The following is a 9,225-nucleotide window of genomic DNA, read 5'->3' on the forward strand; positions in this document are numbered from 1 at the left end:
ACAATCTTTCTCTCTCTCCCTCTCCTTATTTATGAACAAGTGATGTATTCTCTCCACCTGTCTAAGCGACACACACAGAGTACACACCTAGTTATGCACAGACATCTATGGGTGCACTGAGGTTTGTTACATGGAATGTAAATGGAGCTGGCTCCAGAGAAAAGAGGTTAAAAATATTTAACCAACTCAAAAAACTACAGACAGATGTTGTCCTTTTACAAGAGACCCACAGACCTCTTAGAGGTTCGAATGAACTTAAAACACCTGAGTTTCCTAATGTGTTCTCAGCCTGTTATAATTCTAGACAAAGGGGAGTAGCAATTTTAATACATAAACATATTAATTTCACAGTACTCGATACAGTTATAGATCCAGAGGGCAGATTCTTAATCATTAAACTATCTATACTTGATAAAAAGCTTTGTAAGTGTATATGGTCCAAATGTTGATGATCCCTCATTCTTTCACGGTTTTTTCAGTGCACTCTCTGAACACTTAGATGGCACACTTGTGCTTGGAGGCGACCTCAACCTTGGACTGAATGAAGAAATGGATAGGCTCAATACAGCAGGAACTCAGCGTAATTGGCAATCCACAAATATAATCAAACAGTATATGAGCGACTTTGGCCTTTGCGATGCATGGCGCTCCCTTCACCCCAACAGTAAGGAATATACTTTCTTCTCACATGTTCATCACTCCTACTCTCGTCTGGATTATTTTTTGGTCAGCAGCTCACTGCTGAGTGACATTTCAGACACTGAGATTCACCCTATAGCTGTCAGCGATCATGCTCCTGTATCTTTAACACTAATGCACAAGAATAATACTACGCCAAGTAAAAACTGGAGATTTAATACATCACTGCTCAAAGATGAAGACTTTATTAAATATTTTAAAAAAGAGTGGACTTCATATTTAGACTTTAATGACAGTCCCAGAACATCAGCTTCTGTTTTATGGGAAGCAGGGAAAGCTGTGATGAGAGGTAAAATAATTTCTTTCTCATCACATAAAAAGAAAAAAGAAAACAAAAATATTCAGGAATTAGAAAAAACCATCAAATCACTAGAAGAAGCCTACACGTCCCACCAAGATCAGGAAACATTGAACAAAATACGCAAAACAAAACTAGAATTAAATGAGATAATTAAAAAAAAACAAAATTCTCAGTACAAAGACTACGCTTACAAAATTATGAACATGGTAATAAATCCGGTCAATTTCGAGCAAAACAGCTAAAAATAAAGAAAGAAAAAACAACTATATGTGCTGTTCAAGATTCATCTGGGAACACAATACATGAACCGAAACAAATAAACAACATTTTCAGGGATTTCTATAAAACGTTGTATTCACCACAAATAAACCCGTCTAAAAAGGAAATTGATCAGTTTCTTGACAATGTAACTCTTCCAAAATTATTAGACACCCAAGCAATGGCACTGGATTCGCCACTGACACCAGGTGAACTCCAGGAAGCCCTGATAAGTATGCCCAATAATAAGGCTCCAGGTCTAGACGGCTTTCCTGCAGAATTCTACAAAGAATTCTGGACGATTCTGGCACCAGTTTTTTACAGAATGTTGTTGGAAATCAAAGAAAAGGGCAGACTTCCATCAAATATGAATTCTGCAAACAATCTCCTGCTAAAACCAGGCAAAGACCCTATATATCCCTCAAGCTATTGTCCAATATCCCTTATAAATGTAGACCTCAAAATAATCTGCAAAGCTCTCTCAAAGAGACTGGAGAAAATAACCCCCCTCTTAATTCATCCTGACCAAACTGGTTTCATAAAAGGTAGGCACTCATCAACAAATACACGTAGATTACTTAATTTGATAGACTACTCATACAGTAAAAACCTTGATACTACAATATTTTCTTTAGATGCAGAAAAAGCATTTGACAGAGTTAACTGGAAATTTCTATTTGCAACTTTACACAAATTTGGTTTTGGATCCTCTTTCATTAACTGGTTGAAAATATTATATAATTCCCCAACAGCTTGTGTCAGAACAAATGACCAGACATCCTCCAGCTTATGTCTCCTGAGGGGCACCAGGCAGGGATGCCCACTCTCCCCTTCACTGTTTGCAATTTTTATTGAACCACTAGCAGCAGCAATTAGACAGAATTCAGTAATTGAGGGCATAAAATGTAAGAACGTAGAACATAAAATCAGCCTTTATGCGGATGATGTGTTACTTTTTCTCCAAAATTCACAAACCAATATCTCTGGGGTCATTGAATTGATAAACTCTTTTGCAAGAATATCAGATTACTCAATTAACTGGTAAAAATCTACAGTCCTTCCGATTAATTGCTCCTTCCATAATTCTTCTTCTACTCCACTGCAATTGGGAAATATAAAATATTTAGGTATTAGTGTTTCTCCCAAGCTTGCAGATCTGACTAAATTAAACCATATCCCACTTTTAAAGAAAGTAGAAGGTGATCTGGCTAGATGGAAATGTCTACCCATATCACTCATGGGAAGGGTTGCCGCTATAAAAATGATGGTATTACCAAAAATAAATTATTTATTCTCAATAATCCCAACTAAACCGCCACAAGATTGTTTCAGATCTCTAGATTCATATATGTCCAAATTCCTTTGGAAAAATACACCTCCACGTATAAGCTTAAAAACACTACAAAAGACCAAGGATAAAGGAGGATTAGAACTACCTAACTTTCAGCACTACTTCTTAGCCAACAGGCTTCAGTTTATCTCAGGATGGCTAAAACATACCCTCTTAGAAGCATGTATTATACATTATACATGCTTCCCCTAGGCAGCATCATTAGAAGACATAGCATACATTTTCACTGCTATGCAGATGACACCCAGCTCTATCTGTCCATGAAGCCAGATAACACACACCAATTAGTTAAACTGCAGGAATGTCTTAAAGACATAAAGACTTGGATGGCCACTAACTTTCTGCTTCTTAACTCAGATAAAACTGAGGTCATTGTACTCGGCGCTGAAAAGCTTAGAAATATGGTATCTAACCAGATTCTTACTCTGGATGGCATTACCTTGGCCTCCAGTAACACTGTGAGGAACCTTGGAGTCATTTTTGACCAGGATATGTCCTTCAACGCACATATTAAACAAATATGTAAGACTGCGTTCTTCCATTTGCGCAACATCTCTAAAATTAGAAATATCCTGTCTCAGAGTGACGCTGAAAAACTAGTTCATGCATTTATTACTTCCAGGCTAGACTACTGCAATTCATTATTATCAGGATGTCCAAAAAACTCACTGAAAAGCCTTCAGTTAATCCAAAATGCTGCAGCAAGAGTACTGACAGGGACTAGAAAGAGAGAGCATATTTCTCCTGTTTTGGCTTCCCTTCATTGGCTTCCTGTTAAATCCAGAATTGAATTCAAAATCCTGCTCCTCACATACAAGGTCTTAAATAATCAGGCCCCATCTTATCTTAATGACCTTGTAGTACCATATCACCCTATTAGAGCACTTCACTCTCGCTCTGCAGGCCTACTTGTTGTTCCTAGAGTATTTAAAAGTAGAATGGGAGGGAGAGCCTTCAGTTTTCAGGCCCCTCTTCTGTGGAACCAGCTTCCAGTTTGGATTCAGGAGACAGACACTATCTCTACTTTTAAGATTAGGCTTAAAACCTTCCTTTTTGCTAAAGCATATAGTTAGGGCTGGACCAGGTGACCCTGAATCCTCCCTTAGTTATGCTGCAATAGACGTAGGCTGCCGGGGGATTCCCATGATGCATTGAGTTTTTCCTTTCCAGTCACCTTTCTCACTCACTATGTATTAACAGACCTCTCTGTATTGAATCGTATCTGTTATTAATCTCTGTCTCTCTTCCACAGCATGTCTTTATCCTGTCTTCCTTCTCTCACCCCAACCGGTCGCAGCAGATGGCCGCCCCTCCCTGAGCCTGGTTCTGCCGGAGGTTTCTTCCTGTTAAAAGGGAGTTTTTCCTTCCCACTGTCGCCAAAGTGCTTGCTCATAGGGGGTCATATGATTGTTGGGCTTTTCTCTGTATCTATGAAGCGCCTTGAGGCGACATTTGTTGTGATTTGGCGCTATATAAATAAAATTGAATTGAATTGAATTAGATGAACCTTGGCTAGATGTAGAACAAGCACTTTGCAATAATCTAGAGATTTCAGATCTACCATTTATCAGCTCAAACATCCAACGACACGAATGCTTCAAAAGCATCAACATTGGCTCTTCTCTGACAGCATGGTGGGAGTTTCTAAAGTTGACAGAGTCTTCATTAATCCCATGCAAATGTACATCTATCTGGAACAACCCTGACATATTACAAAACAATAATATGATAAACTTTCCAGATTGGAGTGGTAGAGGAATCAAATATTTAGAACATATATTAGAAGGAACAGACTTTATTTCATTTGACAGACTAGTTACACAATATGGGATCAACAAGAAAAGATTTTTAGAATATCAACAAATTAAATCCATAGTAAAAAAGAAATTTAAACCGGGTCAAGTTGAACTACAAACACCACCAAGTGTGGTTCAATTTCTTACTCTTAAAACCCCAAAATTACTTTCCAAAATATACAGAACGCTTTCTAAAACAGATGAATCAATATCACTTCCTATTGCAAAATGGGAAGCGGATTTATCAGTTAACTTAGACCAAAACTTCTGGTCTCAGATATGTTTAAAAACCTTTCATTTAATTAGAAATCCCAGTCTTCAATTAATTCAATACAAAATACTACATAGAGTGCACTATACAGGTCATCGGATGTTCAAGACGGGTTATACGTCTACCAACAACTGCTCACACTGCCAAACCAATTCACCGGACAATTACATCCACGCTCTTTGGTTCTGTCCACCAGTTCAGAAGTTTTGGCGCGAGATATGTGAAGACTTATCAAAGTGTCTAAAATGTAACATTCCAACTTCCCCTTTAGTGTGTTTGTTGGGCAGCTTAGATAATGTCACTACAGATAAGAATATAGCCCATATGGTTTTCACTGCCCTATGCATAGCCAAGAAAACAGTCCTCATGAACTGGAAAAATAAAAACAATCTTAATTCTAACCAATAACCAATCTCATATAGAAAACTATTCGGCGCGTATATAAAACAGGTCCGCGGCTCCGAACCGTAGTAAAGGGACCTCTGGCTAATACGGTGGGTTCTGTGTCGGCTCGTAGCTGAAAACTAGCTTTACTTTGTTGTCTGGGTCAACTTTGCTAGCAGAGACAGAGAGAGGCGTTGAAAGGCTGCTCCAACAGAACTTATTGTTTTCGGAGGAAAACACGAACACGGTGTACAGTCGAGTCTTAATAGCTTACTTACAACTGGACTCGTCAGGCACTCTTCTTGGCTGCAGTGGTTATTATTATATTTACATGCTTCCAGCTCCCGTTTCTGCTCGATGACAGCTCGTACTTTTCCTTTTTCTCCCTCCCTCGCTCACAGACACATAACTGTGTGTGTATAAAAAATATTCACATCATTATGCGGCCGCAAGTAGAGGTGACATGGGCCGCGAGATTGAGACACAGACATGAGAGCCTCGCGTGTTTTGTTTGGGGCGTGGAAACCAAAAATAGAGAGGGCATAGCCGAACATATGAAACAGGAAAATACCGCCGTGTAATCCATTTATTTCAACAAAGTAGCTGTATTCTAAATACCACCTTTTTAAACGGTAACTGTAACGGAATACAGTTACTCATATTTAGTATTTTAAATACATAACCGCGGTACATGTATTCCATTACTTCCCAACAGAGCAATGCTAATACATACGTTATCTAGGCTGTCAAACCTCATACTGCTGGAAAACATGCGAGTAAGCTCACTTTCTGCAGTTTTAAACATTATAGTGTTTACAGCACACCTGCTTTTATCCACATTAAAATTTCAGTGCTGAAAATTTTTCAAATTTGTTAAAAACTGCAAACAATTTTATGCCAAATCCAAGCATCACTACCTAAAGCCAGCATTGTTTCTGCAAATTTCTTTTTATTAGAAACAAATCTGATGATCAATTTTAAATCAATATCATGGAATATAATACAGTTTCAATTTCAGTGGGCTGTGTAGGGTCTCAGGTATGCATGGTAGTCTCAAGTGACTGAAAAGAAGGCAAGTGGGCTTTTTTTTGGTTGTGAACACAGTTTGTTTCTCACCGAAGAAGCTTCAGAGTCCTGCGTATTTAACGCCTGCTGGGAGCTTAAACCACTCCACAAACACACAATGCAACATACGAGCTCAACAGGATTCAGCTGCAAACCTACACTGAAGGAGTTTGTATTTTGGACACATGGTTTCAGAGAGAAATAAAGAGTTGTGATCAGTGGTCCTGAAGTTGAGGCGACTGTTGTTGTGATTTGGCGCTATATAAATAAAATTGAAGTGAAAAGAACCAAAAGAAAGTCAAGTTACCTTCTTTTCAAGCACTCGAGACTCACCAGAACCGCAGCAGTTTAACGCCTGTAATGTAGAATGAGAGAAGCAAGTACTACTTTATCTCTTTATCTGCTTTCTGTTAAATCACTGGGAAACAAACTTCCAAAGCTACTTTCAGGGGTCCGCTCGTAGGTGGCCGTGATGAAAGGTCTGCTCTTTACCCACATTTTGATACCAGGCATTGATTCTGTCTTTTTCAAAACGATTTACTAATGTTTACTCAATTTTCTGGGAAACTTTAGTGTTATTAAATGTGTTTCTTTGTTTTCATCTGCTACTCTGTCATTTCCCCATCAAACTGGTGACACTCATCTCCTCAGATCATGTCAAACACTGGGCAAAGAAACTGCATCATCTCACTGTGATTCTGGTCAGTTATTAAAGTGCTGTTGTCAACAAACATGTGACGTTTTTCTCATTCAGCTGAAGGACTTTTTCACTTTCGGAGAAGTGGAGTGTTTTTCTGTTTATGACATCTTCTTCTAAATTTCTCCTCTAAACCTTATCTGTGACGTCTTTGTTGTTATTGCTAAGAAATCAGGTTGTAGTCTGGTAATCAGATTATGATCAGGTAAGAACCTGTGTAGAGGGAAAGGTCACTGTGTAAATGCCTGAGGCATACTCTTTTATTCAAAATGTGTTCCTTTTACTTTTCCTTGTAGTCTTTACTACACTGTCATTACACAGTAAACTTCCCTTGTAAAAAAAACCAAAACATGCTGTGTATTTATTCACTCTAAATAAAAAAAGAAATGACTCCCAGGAGTCCTCGATAATAATACAGATGTTCTCAATCAAAGCTTTATTCGCCACATGCAGGTTGCCCTGCAGTGAAATGGGACCCCCCCCCCCCCCCCCCCCCGACCTTACACACACAACACAGACATCACATGGGGATACAAGTCGGAGATCGGTAGCGTTACAGAAAAACACTGAAATATACACTACAATGGGAAAGTACAAGAGGAAAAAAAGAGACCTCTACTCATGCTGTGCTTCCATGGTAGGACAGCATGAGAACAGGAAACAAAAAAACTCCTCTGCACAAAAAGCACATAAATGCCCACAGCACAACTTTGTGAAAGACATGACAAGCCACATATTTATCAGCGTGTCAGAGCAGTCCTTACACTGTGGTACATCTTATCACCTGTTGTACATTAACTTTATTAGATCCAAAACAGAATTTCATGTCGTCTCCATACAAAATTATTTGGTGACAAGTGAAAACAAGGTTAGCGGTAACATGAGGAAATGACAGTGAAAGGAATCCCCAGAGCAACATTTCCCAGCAGAATGTAGGATGTGGTCATTCCAACCACTCTGCCTATTAAATGTGAAGTTTTTGGAGCTTTTTCCCTCACAGAGACCTGCAGTACATCACTGCTGTCTCACTCATTTGTTACACAGAGGTATTTCTATAGACAAAGCAAGGAATCGTTTCCAAACACACACATTTAATAGGACACACACGAAAGGATCAACTGCATCGTATCAACAAGAACATAATGCACATCATTACGAGATTCTGGTATTTCGAATCTGCCGATGAGCACAACAACGATACTGGACTTGTGCTTCTGTGGTTTGCAAAGAAATCTATAAACAACCTGCCTGGTTATATTTAAAGAAATGTTTGCGACCACATCACAACTTTCAGAACGGTCCAGGTTTCATTTAGGAAGCAAGAGTAGGCGTGTTGTGTTTTTAAGGGCCCACACAGTGCAGTGCCCCCAATTCAGTCAGGGCTCTGAAGCTTTGCTCTATTGTTTGTTGCTGTAATAACTGCTGCTGCTGTAAAATGGAAACACCTTTATGGAGAAGTGCTGCTGTTGCTCGGTGCTTTGCATTTCAAAGCAGGATGGTGAGAATACAGTAATATGGTTTGTTTTTTAGTTTCTTAACATCAAAACAGAAATGCCATGTCTTCTCATACAAACAGAAATAACTGATATTTTATTAGTTGTATTATTTTCCCCCACCAAAAAAGCTACAAGTATTCCTGTTGTCTTTGTGGGACTATACTGAGTTAAATGGTACCGTCGGTGTGTTTATACGTACGTCCTGCTTTGACTCGATGGTGACGTGTCATTCGTAACAATGTTACTGTTTCTTTATCATTGGTACTGCTTTATTGTTGATTTTATTGAGACTTTATTTATCCCCAAAGGGCAATTAAGATACAACAGAGCAGCATGATGTTAGAAATAAGGACAGGGCATAAACAGGCAATAAGAATGAGATAGAAATACTAAATATACAGTAAATACACAGTTTTAAAAGTGACTGAATAAGTGAATAAATAACTGTAAGTGACTAAAAGTGAATAAAGTGTCGGAAGTATTAAAAAAAGATACATGTTCCTGTTTTGCATCTTTGTGACACTTCCCCTGCAGCCGAGAGCAGATCTCAGTGATGTCATTTTAATCATGTAAATGTGGAATTAAAATGTACAAACACTGTGTAAAACCCCCAAAGTACAATGATAATCCTTACATTAGTTATCACATGAGCTACGAAGATTATTTTTAAAAGCATTTATTTTTGTAGGAACATTATAAAACACACACACGGGCACATTCATTAGTTATATTGCAGTGGATTAGCTTTATGCTGATTGTGTCTTTATTTTTACCTCAGTTAAACCGTATCACAGGACCTCCGACGATCAGGAGCCTTTTTGTGTAATGATTTTTTACAGGTTCAAGTACAAACGTTAAGTAAGACTTCCACTGAGTCTCCCCTGATTACTACAGTAGTAACAAAGAG

General features: G+C 38.5%; 1 long non-coding RNA gene across 1 annotated transcript; it reads left to right on the forward strand.

Annotated features, from left to right (window-relative positions):
- The first annotated feature begins 1,645 nt into the window (after positions 1-1,645).
- Positions 1,646-5,025, forward strand: LOC146515967 (uncharacterized). Its single transcript, XR_014874801.1, has 2 exons — positions 1,646-2,772; positions 4,138-5,025. It is a non-coding gene; the product is annotated as an uncharacterized LOC146515967 (long non-coding RNA).
- The last annotated feature ends 4,200 nt before the right edge of the window (positions 5,026-9,225 follow it).

This window comes from Neolamprologus multifasciatus, chromosome 7 (genome assembly GCF_963576455.1).
Source record: "Neolamprologus multifasciatus chromosome 7, fNeoMul1.2, whole genome shotgun sequence".
In the NCBI taxonomy this organism is placed as follows: Eukaryota; Metazoa; Chordata; class Actinopteri; order Cichliformes; family Cichlidae; genus Neolamprologus; species Neolamprologus multifasciatus.